This window comes from Loxodonta africana, chromosome 5 (genome assembly GCF_030014295.1).
Source record: "Loxodonta africana isolate mLoxAfr1 chromosome 5, mLoxAfr1.hap2, whole genome shotgun sequence".
Classification (NCBI taxonomy): domain Eukaryota; kingdom Metazoa; phylum Chordata; class Mammalia; order Proboscidea; family Elephantidae; genus Loxodonta; species Loxodonta africana.
Genome location: NC_087346.1, coordinates 15420763 through 15435966, shown reverse-complemented (window position 1 = coordinate 15435966; position 15204 = coordinate 15420763). Strand labels below are relative to the sequence as shown.

At 43.1% G+C, this 15204-nt stretch overlaps 1 long non-coding RNA gene across 2 annotated transcripts in view; it reads left to right on the top strand.

Annotated features, from left to right (window-relative positions):
• The first annotated feature begins 394 nt into the window (after positions 1 to 394).
• The window catches only part of LOC104845936 (uncharacterized), a 42130-nt gene continuing 27320 nt past the window's right edge, over positions 395 to 15204 (top strand). Inside the window, exons 1-2 of one of the 2 annotated variants that reach the window (XR_010322008.1) lie at positions 395 to 1389; positions 9256 to 9384. This is a non-coding gene — a long non-coding RNA (uncharacterized LOC104845936). Of the gene's footprint in view, positions 1390 to 8176; positions 9145 to 9255; positions 9385 to 15204 lie in introns of those variants that run through there. The other variant, XR_775717.3, reaches the window with a different exon arrangement.

Below are 15204 nucleotides of genomic sequence, written 5' to 3'. Positions count from 1 at the left end.
TTTATGGAAGTCCGTTCTTAAGTACTAGTTGTCCATAAATCAGACATTCATAATCCAGGGACTCCTTATATACATTTTTGATTGTGCTGTGTGTGTATTCATATATATAATAAAGCACGTGGGGGCACAGTTGCAGACTTCCTAGACGTATTCAAACACCTCACAGAATTGGTTTACTAGGTTAAAAGGCTGAAGAACCATAATCTTGTGGGACAATTCAGTCAATTGGCATAACATAGTTCATAAAGATAAATGTTCTACATTCTAGTTTGATGAATAGCATCTGGGGCCTTAAAAGCTTGCAAGTGGCCATCTAAGATACAACTATTGGTCTCTACTGATCTAGAGCAAAAGAGAATGAAGGAAACTAAAGACTCGAAAAAGAAACTAGTCCATAGAACAAATAGCCCACATGAACCACGGCCTCTTCTAGTTTGAGACCAGAAAAACTAGATGGTTCCCAGCTACCACTACCAACCATTCTGACCAGGGCCATAATATGAGGTTCCGGATAGAATGGGAGAAAAATGTAAAACAAAATTCAAATTCCTGAGAAAGGCCAGACTTACTGGACTGATAGACACTAGAGGAATCCCCGAGACTATCGCCCTAAGATAAACTTGGAACTTGGAACTGAAGCCACTCCTGGAGGTCACCTTTCAGCCAAATAATAAATTGGCTTATAAAATAAACAGTATCACCTGTGAGTAATGTGCTCCCTTAAACAATCAACTATATGAGACTGAACGATCAACATTTACCCTAAAGCAAGGATGAGAAGGCACGGAGGGGAAAGGAAGCCAGATCAATGGAAACAGAACAAACAGAATGGAAACAATGAGAATGCAGATACATTATGAAAATAGTAACTAATATCACAGAACAACTTGCATAAAAATTGTTAAATGGGAACATAATTTGCTGTGTAAACTTTCAGCTAAAACACAATAAAATATTTTATAAAAAGGTTTAGAATGTATAGGAGAGAGAGAGAGGGCACATGCGAGAGAGAGGATGGGTGAGAAAGTGAAAGTAGTAAAATGTTAACAATTGGGAAATATGGGAGGAGGGAATACGGAAGTTCCTTGTATTGTCCTGGAAACTCTTCTGTAAGTTTAAAATTATTTCAAGATCATTTTTTAAAAAGAAGGTTACTGGAGTTGCTGAGTGGTGTAAATGGCTAACGTACTTGGCTGCTAACCGAGAGGTTGGAGGTTTGAGTCCCCTCAGGGGCACCTTGGAAGAAAGGCCTGGTGATTGACTGCCCCCCTCCAAAAAAAAAAATCAACCTTGGAAAACCCTATGGAGTTCTACTCTGGCACACACAGGGTTGCCATGAGCTGAAACTGACTTCATGGCAACTGGTTTGGTTTTTTTGGTTTATTGGAGGTAAGAGATGATGATGACTTAAACTGGGCGTAGGGTTGGAGGTGGGAGAGGAAGGAGGTGACAAAATGGCAGTGGTAGGAAATTCTCAGATTCTGGATATATTTTGAAGGTAGAGCCAATAGGACTTTCCGAGGAGTTGCATATGAATTATAAAAGAAAAAGAGGATACAAAAATGATTCTGAGGTTTTTGGCCTGAGTCCCTGAATGAATGGGGTACCACCAACTGATATGCAAATTGTGCTTGAGACAAGTTTTTTGGGGGAAGATTAAGTGTTGTTTTGGGTGTGTTGAGTTTGAGATACTCACTGGATATCCTAATAACATCAAGTAGGCGGTTAGATACAAGAGTCTGAAGTTCAGGAGAGATATCTGAGCTGGAGATATAAATTTGGAAATTGTCATGGAGCAGATGGTGTTTGAAATCACAAGGGGATGAGATCACCAAGAGAAAGAGTGGTGATAGAGCAGAGAAGGGACATTCTCAGGACTGCTTGGCAGGGATTTTTTTCGGCCTAGGTAAATTCACTGAAAAATATCCATGCCCCAAATCCCAACAGTCTATCTCTTTAAAGAGCTAACAGTTCACACATGAAAAGAAAATTAACAACACAAAAAACAATAGTACTAAAAATCACCAAGACCATTTATATTGTACTTACTATGTGTTGGGAGTCCCTGAATGGTATAAACAGTAAACACACTCTGCTGCTAACTGAAAGGTCGGAGGCTCAAGTCCACACAGAGGCACCTCGGAAGAAAGGTCTAGCGATCTACTTCCAAAAACCCACTGAAAACCTTGTGGAGCACAGTTTTTCTCTGACACACATGGACTCCACCATAAGCAGGAGCTGACTTGATGGCAACTGGTAGTGGTCGTACTACCTGTCAGGCACAATGCTGAGTGCTTTACGTGGATTATCGCATCTAGCCGTCACCTCAACCTTGTGAGGGAGGTAATATCATCGTATTTTTCTGCGAGGAAACTGAGGCTTAAAAAAAAAAAAGAGGCTTAGGGGGCTTAAAGTATTTGCCCAATATTTCACAGCTAGTAAATTGTGAGACTGGAGTTCATACCATTGCGGTTCACCTGTAAAATCTTTCATTTTAGTGACTACACTATCGTGCCTCAAGTATTTTACTGGACAAGAGCAAAAAAAAGCCTGTAATGTGAGGATAGTTCTCTCTTCACGGGCTAAGAAACTGAAACCAAACCAACACACACACACACACACACGTCATAGTCTGTAGCTGAAGACTTCTTAGAGGATTTGAGAAAATTTATCCACCAGAGTGACTGCCCCTCACTTGCTGAGAGGCGTCAGTAGCTACCCCTGATGTGATGGAGGGAGGGCACACAGGGGAGTAACCCCACGTTTCCAAGGTTCGCAATCTGGCCATAGACAGGAGGAGGGGTATCTCCCAGGCCCCCAAAAGAAATGCCTACTTCTGAATTCTGAACAAACCAACCCTCTGCTTTTAAGAGCCCTTTCTTTCCTGATATTTCCTTCTTTTGGCTTTCTCTGGTTTGCCACTTTTATAAGCTACTGAAACCACATCACTGGTGTGAACAGTTTCAAAGCTTACACATTTCTTCTTTTAATCAGTTTAGTCAATCTTGTAAGTATAAAGAGTGAGACAGTAAACCCTCAGCTCCCATTCTGAGTCAGAATTTATGACAAGGACAACGTGCTTGTGCCCAAATAGAACCATGCATGTAATATGGCACTTGAAATTTTTGTACTTCCTTTTTATCCAAGGGAACAGAAAGTGATTCTATAAAACGGATTAAGAGCCAACTGTCTACAGTAGGCAATGAGAACCGTTCAAAATAGTACTGCTGAGGGAGCCATTTAATTTCTGCGAGGTCAGAGTCCATGTTTTCCAATGTTTTACAGAAGTGGTTCCAGTGTACCACTGTCATTTCAACTCCTGCTTGGCAATGATGAATTTAACTGCATCTTTGCCCACTAGCTGTATATTGAAGACGTGCCTTCGTCATCATTGCTGTTTGGTGCTGGTTACCATACAGGACTAGTTGCTGCTCTGGCATTAGCTAGGAAGACCATCAGCAGAATATATCCCAGTCATTCCTTTCCACCGACTAACTAGTTAGCTTTTCCTTTTAGCAAGGGTAACTCTTTAGGGTTCTGTTTGCCAGCTTGAAAAAAAAAATCTGATCTAGTAGATAAGCCCCCAAATTTACAACCTCGCTATAAAATAATATGGCATCTATACATTGCCTACTTTAAAGTGTCCACGGTGCTTGTGTTAGTTACCTGTTGCTGAATAACAAATTACCCACAGCGGAGTGTCTTAAAATAACATTTATTAGCTCACAGTTTCTGTGGGTCAGGAATCTGGGAGTGGTTTAATGGGGTGTTCTGTTTTAAGGTCTCTCACAAGGCTGCCATCATCTACGTGTTAGCTGGGCCTGTAATCACCTTAAGGCTTGACTAGGGGAGAATTCACGTTCACTTGTGTGATTGTTGGCAGGACTCAGTTCCTTGGGGGTTGTTGGACCAAGGCCCCTGTTCCTTACTAGCTGTTGACTATCTGAAGATCTCACAGGTGAGTGGGCGAGAGAGTGCCAGCAAGAGAGACAGCATTAGCAAGATGGAAGTCATGGTCTTTGTCACCCAATCACAGAAGTGTCATTCCATCGCTTTTGCTATATTCTGTTATACAAGCAAGTCACTAGGTCCAGTTCACACTCAAAGGGCAGGCGGCTACACAGGGCATAAAAACTAAGCAGCAAGTTTCATTGGGAGCCATTTTAGAAGGCTGCTAGTGTAGTTTTTACATACATTGTCTCATTTTATCTGTATAACTCTCCAAAAGCAGTATTAAACCCAAGAACCAAACCCATTGCCTTCAAGTTGATTCTGACTCTTAGTGACCTCATAGGACAGAGTAGAACTGCCTCATAGGGTTTCCGAGGAGTGGGTGGTGAATTTGAACTGCCGACTTTTTGGTTAGCAGCCTGAGCTCTTAACCACTGCGACAGATTATCAATTTCTCCTATTAGTACCTACTGACATTGAAATTCATCTTAGTAATACATAAACCCCTTGTCAATGAGTCAATTCTGACTCAGAGTGAACCTACAGGACAGAGTAGGACTGCTCCATAGGGTTTCCCAGGAGCAGCTGGTGGATTTGAACCGCCAGCTTCTTAGTTAGTAGCCGTAGCTGTTAACTCCTGCACCACCAGGGCTTTTGGGCTAGATGCTGGTAAATTTTTAATCTTGGTAAAATATAGGCGTATACTAGTATTCTAGTAATTCTTAAATGTGTGTTCCGGAGAGGAAAAGCAGTTTATAAAACATATATATATTTTTAGTATCTAATTTATTATACTGTATCAGTGGTGGTGGTAGTTATTGTTAGCTGCCGTTGAGTTGGTCCCTGACTCATGGTGACTTCATGAACAACTGAACAAAATGCTCCCTGGTCCTGTTCCATCCACATGATCAGTTGTGGACGGGGCCATTGTGCTCCGTATTTTATTTGACCGATTTTTTAGAGTAGATCGCCAGACTTTTTTCTGCTAGTCCTTTTTAGTATGAAAGCTCTGTCGAAGTCTGTTCAATATTATAGCAACACATAAGCCTCCACTGACAGACGGGTGGTAGCTGAACATGAGAGGACATGAGAATCGAACCCTGGTTGTCCTCATGGAAGGTGAAATTCTACCACTGAACCTCCAGTGCCCCTCATGTAGGATATTCATAAACATTATTGATTAATTTATTTTTATAATTTTTGATACATATATTTGGGAGGGCTGCTGTGGAGTTCGAATGTCTAGGACCCAATTACTTCCATTTAAGAGATGAAGAAACACAGATGAATAGTGGTATGATATGAAAAATGCCCTAGAAACTGACCTGGAGGATTTAATTCCAGTCCTACTTATAGCTCAACCTCTATGTGTACACAGCATGGGAAAAGCCGACTTGTGACTTGGGTTATCTCCACATTAAATGTACATTGAGTAACTGTCACAGGCATTGGCAAGACTCCTCATTGTATTGCTGGTGAGATAATGTACAAGAAAAAGTTTGAAAAAAGCACATACTTTTAAAAGATGAATTTTTAAGATTGTTTATGCTGCCACTTCCTTAACTCAGTGAAGCCTACAATGTGCCAAGTACTGAGCTAGATTCTTCCCATAATGTTACATACTCATCTAACCCTCCTCACAACTGCTCTGAAAACCCAAGTCAGACCTGGTGGGTCCTTCCTGGTGGCTCAGAAAGGTTCATTTGTCTTTGCTGAGATGGCTCTGGGGTCTGGGAGTCCTTCGTGGCCAAAGACAGGAAGAGTTCAAAGTGAAAACACTCCTTGATAACATAAGGCAATTCCAAATGTTACTTATAGTGGGAATGGACCCCACTCACCTTACCCTACACAGACAGATCTGTGCAAACATGCTTATCCTTTTTAGATGATATGATACTCTCTGAGAAAACTGAAGATACTCGGGGATTTTGAAAGTCAGTGAGAGGAACTACCAGGGTAGAGTACTTTTGCCTCTCAGAACAGCCAGAATGCTTCTGGAGCATGCCATCTAACAGGCTAACGTAGCCTGGAGACAGTGGTGTGGTCATCTCCAATCTATGCAATGGCTCAGAGACCAAAAGAAAAGAAAAGCCCCAGTTTAATAAAACCCAACAGCAGGGATCTGGAGAATCAATAAATGTTGGTTGATGCCCGCAGGGAAAACTTGGAAGCAAAGTTACTCCAACTGGAAGACTTTTTCAGATATTTATTTTTGAACATCAGACTAAGAAGATGTGTAAAAGCAGAAATAGAAATGATTGATGTCAGGAGCTTTTCGTGGTGCGGTCAAGAGGTCCCCATGATTCAATCCCTCCTCTTCTTACCACCTGCCTCCCCGACCCAGGGAGGGAACTACTCTAAAATATTCCAGAGAACCTGCAACAGAGGAGCAGGTAGGCGGTAGCTGCTGTAGTTTCTATCTTTTCCTTTCTTTCTTCAAATATCCAGATTTTTAAGTGGTGAGAAAACACAAACACCAAAAACCTCATTAGAATTTTGGATTAAAGACAGCTATCTGTCTTGTCTCGTTTTTGCTACAACAGCTGATAACTGGGCTATAACTGAGTCTAAAAATAACATCCAGTACATTAAAATAATATTCTTTGGCTACATTTCCAAACCGGTATTCTGGGACTTCTGTGCCTTAATCCTGTAACAATAACAGGATTTGCTCTTTTAACTCCCCTGGTGTAGCTTTGAAAATCTCGCCTGAAGCAGCTAATGTGGCAGCTTAAATCATCCTCTGAGCATCCGTAGGGAAATGCGAAGATTAAAAAAATGACAACCCAACTGCTCAAATGACCTATACCTGGGAGAATAAGAGAAACAACCTATTTCCTCTCAGGAGTAAGGCCGATCAATATAAATATTGCAAAGGGACCATCATGCAATAAAAGCCTGAGAATTTGTCTCCTACTTCAGAGCACCCTGGATATTTCCAACATGGACTTGTCAGGTTTCCCACAGGAGAGGGAGACATTGTGAACACAGAATAACTGGAACTGAACTGGGTTGCATGTATGTGTGCATGTGTGTGTGTACGTGTGTGTGTGTGTGAGAGAGAGAGAGAGAGAGAGTGAGTGTCTAGGGAAGAAGGGAAGGAAGCCCTCAATATTGTGTGTTTCTGGTAAACCTTCTTTTTTCCTGGTAGAAACTTGGGCGTATCCCAGAAATTATGCGGTGCTAATCATGTCAGCTAAAAGATACATATCTGAAAATCTGCACCCAGCTCTAAATTGAAGTTCTAAATCGGTCTAAATTGCAGTGGCAGGAGTTTTTCAATGACAACATTAACTGTGTTTTATTAATTGAGAACAAGATCTTTTGTGCCTCTGTACTTATGATGGGCTTCATTTAATCAGCGTAGGTACCACTAACAGGGTAGAGCCGCTTTGGGCCTGCAATGCCTTTGAAATTCTAAAACGGAAAAGGAGGCCAACACACAGAGCAATTATTTCGGAACAGATTGCCCGTTAACATCCATAATATCATCAAAATACATCCTTTCTGGGACAGATACTTGCTATGGCGAAGAACATCCGAGAGGTGGCAGCACCTCACGCTCTGTGGCTTGCTGCCTCCCTCAAGACAGCGCACCGCAGAGGGCTCATCATTGCGTCACCTGGAAGTCAGTATGGAGGGCTGGGTGGGGGTAGTTGGGGGGAGATGTAGCATTTTCCGTCTTACTTCTTCCGGAGAGTCCAGGAAACAGCTGCACAGAGTGTTTTAAATGGATTTGAGAAGGTGTTTTCTTTTCTTTTTTCCCTTCTCCCCTAATCTGCCCTGAGTGATATCTTTCTACGAAGACCACATGGGTACACTTATGTGTTCTTTAGTTCACTCCCTAAGGGAGGAAGGAAGAGTTTCAATTGCCAGAGGTCCCCCCGAGACCTCATTTTCAATTGCCTGTACTTGTCTTTTGTAAACACAGGAAGGTAGGATTAAGAAAGCATCATCAACAATCATTTTTTGAGCATGTATATGTTCAAGGTGCTGAGCACGGCATGGAGAGTGTCAAGATGGAAAAGACAGTCCCCACTTAGGGCAGTTCTCTTCTTCCCAATCGCTCTCTCAGCCTCCATCACCCCTTCTCATGCTAAAAATATTTTATAGAACAAGTAGCTGATGAGACAGCAGCAACGCCTGCACATATAAATAACAGTATATCCTGACATGCTAAGTGTCAAATGCCTGGGATGAAGCTGACACGGGTGAGGGGACATCAGGGGTGGTCTAGACTGACCAGAGCCCAGGTATCTGTGGAGCCTGACCCTCTTTGTGTGTGTTAGTCAGTTTGGGGGTGAGAGCTGGGTCACACTGAGGAAACCTTGCTGATGGGTTTATTGCCAGGATACAAGAGACAGGACTCTCACAGGGCATTAGTTTCCAGGGAAGCTCACAGGGAAGCTGGAGCTGGGTTCTGTAAAGGTTTGGAGTTCAGAGCAGCTCAGCCATGAATGTGCCTGCTCCTACCCCACCCATCATAGTGACTCAGCCACTCGGACTCTGCACCACAACTGCTGACCCCGACTGGAATTCAGCTTCAACTCTGTGTGTCTTTTCATTAGTTCATTTCTTCAGCTTAGTCTTAGCTTTGCACTCTCATATCCACTCCCCCATGGGCTTCCTACATGGCATAGGCTCTCTGCATACCTCCTTTCACCTTCTGTTCTTACTAACAAGTGAATGACTACCTTCCTGTTCAATTTTGACAGAGAGAGAGAGAGGTCTAATTGGCTCAGTTAATTGCATGTCCCTGACTGGAGAGAGCTTTGAAGGCCAGGCTACCTCCCAGGGGATGAGCTAGGCTATGACTGGCTGCCTTTGAGTCATCATTACCAAAGAACTGCCCAGGGCTGCTTCCCAGCCTGGACTGAGGAAATGACCATTCCCTTTAGGAAGACTGTGGGTGTGATAGGCACTGACTTTGATATTTGCCCCTTTCCTAATAAAAGGGAAGGAGCAGCAGTGTTGTTCCAGGCTCAGTGCTGCTTGGTGTCCTGGCATCAGGGTACTTCTACCCTGGCAAACCAAATCTGTTGCTGTCGAGTCGATTCCTACTCATGGTGACCCCATGTATTACAGAGTCGAACTAAGTTCCCTAGGGTTTTCATAGCTGTAATCTTTATGAAAGCAGATTGCCAGCCTTCCTTCTTCAGTGCCACTGGGTGCGTTTGAACTGCCAACCTTTTGGTTAGTAGCTGAATACAAGTTGTTTGCACCACCAGGGGCTACCTTGGTAGGTTGCTTAAACTCTGGTAAGAGATGAATTCTTAACCTTTTTCCTTCTTTTCGGGAATTCAGTCATGCAGCTTGGAGAATGCACTGAATGTTGATAGTTTACACTCATCCTTCAATGATTCCAGAAACTTGGAAAGAAGAGTGCAGAGCCTTCGTTTGAACCATGAAGTCATGTCATTTTGTACAGCACAGGTTTGTCTGGGCCTGATTGGGTGAGGAGGGTAGTGGGAATCGATACCAATGTCTTTGTGATAATCAAGTCTTCCTTAATAAGATCTCAAGCTTATGTTTTAATACACAGACAGATTCCCAGTGTGCTACCTCTAGGTGCCCTGATATATGCAGAAATGAGCTCCTCACTTGCTGCCCAATGGGTTGGCAGCATCCCTTGTTGCTACAGCCAGGCCGTCTGGAGCAGGGGTGAGGGAGGCATGTGGGATATGACGGCCTAATAGCTGCTGCAGATTCTTGGCCTTGGCCTTTGCCTTCCTCTAGTCCTTTCACCATTACACTGAAGGCACGTGGCAAAACAAGACAATGCCCACAAGGTAGCTTATCGGCTTTTGGCCACTTCCAATTCAGCCACCAAGAACTTGAGGAGGTCTTTCTCCTTTAGCTGTTTGCCTTGAGAGCATGGACTTCACCTCCATCTCTTCCATTTGCCACCAGTCTCAGCCATAAGGCACTGATAGGAATATATTAACTGACAGGATGAAGCATGGTACAAAGTCTCACTAGGTTTTCAGGGGTGGTTGAATCATCTCGGTGCACCTCTACATGGTGAATTTGGGCACTTATTATGCTGACTTTTAGCATCACATTTATTATTATCTTAAGCTTTTGTTTTAAAATTTTATTACCTGACTTTCCTGATGTTAAGTTTGAGCTCACTAATTAGACTGTAAGTTCCTTGAAAGAAAAAAAGGGGCTTCCGCATAGCATTTCCTGCAATGTCTAACACTGCGAGTAGGCACTCAACAGGTATTTCTTAAATGGATTTGATTCAATCTCAATTTCATGTTCAACTCAGAAGATGTCTTATGGATCCTAAGGAATCTAGATTCTTTCTTGTAATCTATTGGAAATCTGAAGGAATAGATTAATTTCAAGTAATTTTCCAATTTTCACCTTCTTTTACCTACTCCATGAAGAATGTAACCCCAGGTAGTGATTCCTCAGAGACTCAGATTTCTGATAGGATTCAAAATGTCCAGGAGTTTTCAGCTTTTAACTTAGATTTTCACTTTTTCTTCTAATTAGCCTACTTCTCCACTGTTACAGATTGAATTGTGTCTCCCAAAAATATGCGTCACCTTGGCTAAGCCATGATTCTCAGTATTGTGTGGTTGTCCTCCATTTTGTGATCTGATGTAATTATCCTATGGATTGTAAATCTTAACCGCTGTGATGTTAATTAGGCAGGATTAGAGGCAGTTATGTTAATAAGGCAGGACACAATCTACAGGACTATGTCTTGAGTCAATCTCTTTTGAGATAAGTGAGCAGAGACGAGAGGGACCTCATTACCACCAAGCAAGAAGAGCCAGGAACAGAGCACACCCTTTCGACCCAGGGTCCCTGCACCGAGAAGCTCCTAGACCAGGGAAAGATTAATAACAAGGACCTTCTCCCAGAGCCAACAGAGAGAGAAGGCCTTCCCTTCGAGCTGGTGTCCTGAATTCAGACTTCTAGCCTCCTAGACTGTGAGAGAATAAATCTCTTTTGTTAAAACCATCCACTTGTGGTATTTCTGTTATGGCAACACTAAAATACTAAGACATCCCCGGTGGCACAGTGGTTAAGCATTTGGCTGCTAACCAAAAGGTTGGCAGTTTGAATCTACCAGCTGCACTTCTACTCTGTCCTATAGGGTCGCTATGAGTTGGAATCAATGGCAATGGGCTTGGTTTATTTTTATTTTTGGTTTTATATCAGTTAGGGTAGGTGAAACTATGCTGTGGTAACAACAGCTTCCAAAACTCAGCAGAGATTCTGCTTGACAAAATGACTCTGGGACTCAACTGACAGGCAACCTGCTGTCTCAACATGTGCTATGGAATTGCTGAGAAAAGCATGGATAACTGGGAATTGTCTCTTAAATACTTCCACCTAGAAGTGACACACATTACATCCCATCATATTTCATCAGTCAAAGTAAGTCACATGGCCCTGCGTCACCAAAAAAAAAAAAAAAAAACCAAACTTATTACTATCACATTGATTCCAACTCATAGTGACCCTATAGGACATAGTAGAACTGCCCCATAGGTTTTCCAAGGAGCGCCTGGTGGATTCCAACTGCTGACCTTTTGGTTAGCGGCCATAGCTCTTAACCACTATGCCACCAGGGTTTCCATGTTTCATGTAAAGGGGATTAAAAAAAAGTGCAATTCTTCTATGTACCTGGTAAGAGAGAAGAAGGGGCCATCAGAATGTCGACCACACCTGCACAGAGAGCTTGGAAATTGCTGCCTTCTAGTTTATTCTTTAGGGAGACATGGAACCCTTGAGTATAAATATAAACACTTTACCCTTTGGGAAACCCTGGTGGCGAAGTGGTTAAGAGCTCGGCTGCTTACCAAAAGGTCCGCAGTTGGAATCCACCAGGCCCTCCTTGGACTCTTTATGGCGCAATTCTACTCTGTCCTACAGGGTCACTATGAGTTGGAATTGATTTGGCAGAAGTGGGTTTGTTTGTTTGTTACCCTTTGGAGGTCACAGGAATTGAAAAACTAAATAAACTTACAATAAGGATGATTTATTGGGGACATTGATGTTTCAGTGGTAAAATTCTTGCCTTCCACGTGGGACACCTGGTTTTGATTTCTGGCCAATGCATCTCCTATGTGGCCACCACCTCTCTGTCAGTGGTGGCTTGCATGTTGCTATGATGCTGAACAGATTTCAGTGGAACTTCCATACTAGAGATGGACTAGGAAGAAAACCCTGGTAACTTACTTCTGAAAATCAGCCAAAGAAAATCCTAAGGATCACAGTGGTCCAATCTGCAACCGATCATGGAGCTGGCACAGGATCAGGCAGTGTTTCATTCCATAGTACATGGGGTCACCATGAGTTAAAGGCCAATTCGACCGCAGCTTACAACGACAAGGATGATTTACTTCGATAACAATGGTTTTTCTATGCTATGTAAATATCGGACACCCTGGTGGTGTAGTGGTTAAGTGCTGTGACTGCAGTTCAGATCTGTCAGGCACTCCTTGGAAACTCTATGGGGCAGTTCTACTCTGTCCTATAGGGTCGCTATGAGTTGGAATCGACTCTACGGCAGTGGGTTTTGTTTTTTTGGTTTTGTGTAAATATCAGGTTTTCTTTCTTTTTTTTTTTAGTGATCAGAAGTAATTTGTTGCGGCACTTTCTTAATGCTGTCTTTGAATAGAGGGTTGATGTAAGCAATCTGACATGTTTACGGTCTCCACACTGCTTATGCTTCTGATGGTTCCTACACCTCACAATCACTCAAGGGTCCAACAACTCAAAGACACTCTTTTCTGACGGAGCATGGTCACTCGGGCTTTAATTTCCGAGCCACTCTCTGCTGGGCGGTGAGGATCTGCTCTTCCTTCTCTGCCCTGTCACTGATTTGACCGTTCACCACAAAGCAAGACCCTAGGTTTTCAAAAGCAGACAGGGAGTTCCTCAGCAAAGGTCATCTTACTCAATAACCTCTTTACCCCCAAATATAATTAATTCTAACCATAAGAATGTGAAGTTTATTCACAAATGTCATGAGTTTGGTAGTCGGTCAACTCTCTTTTAACCCAAGTCAATGGACTGTTAATCTGACATGCCAGGTAAGAGCCAACCTTGCATGACTGAAAGAGCCTTTGAAATAGAGTCAAAAGATTGGTTCAAGTCTCAACTCTGCCATGTTCTAGCTGTGTTGCCTTAGAGAAATCACTTGGCCTCTCTGAGCTTTCACTGGTAAAGTTAGAATAACTACACCTTCCAGGAAGGAGTTTTCTGTCAATAAAATGTCAGTTATAACACCTACCTCTCAAGATTATGAGGATTTAAATTATTTTGACCAAGATAGTTTCTGGGCAAAATATGTATGTGTAAGTCTGAATATCTCAAGCTGGGAACTTCTTCCCTCCTTTTTTGCTTGCTAATTAAGAGTCATAAATAAAATGCTGACGAGCTGCAGTCTGCCGTCTGTGCTGTAGCTGGAGGGCTGTTTTGACTTTGCCTGACAAATGGCTAACCAGCCGCTCCCACCATGCCCAACTCAAGTGTTCAGCACTGAGAAATCCAGAGACTGCCAACAGCATCTTATAAACTTGTCACTATTTACTTTTTTGGTGACAGTGTTTTTGTTCTGTGATCATCCCTGAGATTTCACCCATCAGGGTGTGTCTGCTTCCCTCAAAATGGCAAAACTTCATTTAAATACAATCCTTTCCCAAACCGCACAAAAACAGTGACCATCTGTAAGTGAGACTCAGTGCCTTTGCAGTTCATCCCCATTTGCCATACAGTTGGGGTGGGATGTTGTCCTCACAAAGCAGTCGTTGTATATGCGTGGGGCTTTATTAAGTGCACATAAACTTCAGAGTGGCTTCAATAAGTTGCTAGGCTAGTCTTCCCAGTCAACGTGCCCAGTGATGTGCTGGAACCAACTCATACCAACTTTCAAGAGCTGATTGCTAAATTTTCTGGAATTTTGCAAACTGGCTGATACCATGTTAGTAGCTTGAAATCAGCTCTGATGGGAGTATTTACACCACGGAAATTAGTAAACACTACAAATCAGGCTTTTCCTCCAGAGAGAAGTTGCTAAACATTACCAGCCCACCACCGTATAGTATACCCAAGTCTTTGTGCACCTGGCTCAAACCCAGATGCAACTGAGGATGGGGGGAGGGACATCCCAAACCAGAAGCAGAAATAAAACTATGGTGCTGGATTAGGGGAGAAAGGGAACTAATTTTTCTTTTGTCCCTGCTGTGTGGCAAGGTATATGCCAGCCTAGGTTGGGACTGACACCTGTCAGGAGCTGTCTAGCAAATTAATGGAGTAAGCCTTCCAGAAATATGTTCATAGGAAGGATAGGGAGTCTTCCAGGAGCCTGACTTAAAACTGGTCATGGGAGGGGAGGAATATTGCTAGGTAGAGCACAGTGCTTCTCACTCGGGTTTCGGGAAAGCTCTGTAGTACCTGGCGGCATTGTTTGGATTGAAGTCTTGTTTGTTCCAGGGTCTCATTTGCAGCAGAGATACTCTACGTCCAGGGACAGCAGGGGCTTGGCTGATGCACTGGGGCTCAGTGGGGAGGGCTTGTTTGTGAGCACTTTTTCAAGAAAACTTTGAAGAGGGCTACAGTCCTGTGTGAGCAGGTATGGTTAAGGGCCAGTAGGATTTATGTGATCCCATAAGTACCTCAGACTGATAAGGCAAGGGGAAGACTGTTTGCACATGTATCTCCTCAATTTTTCCTCACAACCACCCTCTGAGAAAGGTATTATTATACCCATTTTATAGATGAAGAAACTAAGAATCAGAGTGCTTAAATAACTTGCTGGAGATCACACAAAGAGTGTGTGCCAGCTGGGATTCACACACAGGGCTGTCGGTCTCCAAGCCCACCGTGAACCTCCGTGACGTCCCTCTCCCTGTGTCTCTGCATGTTTGTCTATCCTTTCCTTCTTTCTAGTCTTGGGGGAAGAAGTGCCTTTCCTCTCTTCCAAGGCCACCCCTCCCCATGCTCGTGAGTCCTGTGCCGTCCCAATTCCTGCTCCAGAGTCTTTATTAAGCATCCACTTGTTCTGCTGTAGGTTCCTGGGTGGGACAAATGATTTGCTCTTGGTGACTAACTGGAAGGTTGGTGATTTGAGCCTACCCAGTGGCATTGCAAAAACAGTCCTGGTGATGTGTTTCTGTAAAGATTACAGCCAAGAAAACCCTATGCAGCAGTTCTACCCTGTAACACACGAGGTAGCCATGAGTTGCAATCAACTCAATGGCAATGAGTTTGGTTTTTGGTTTTGCTCTG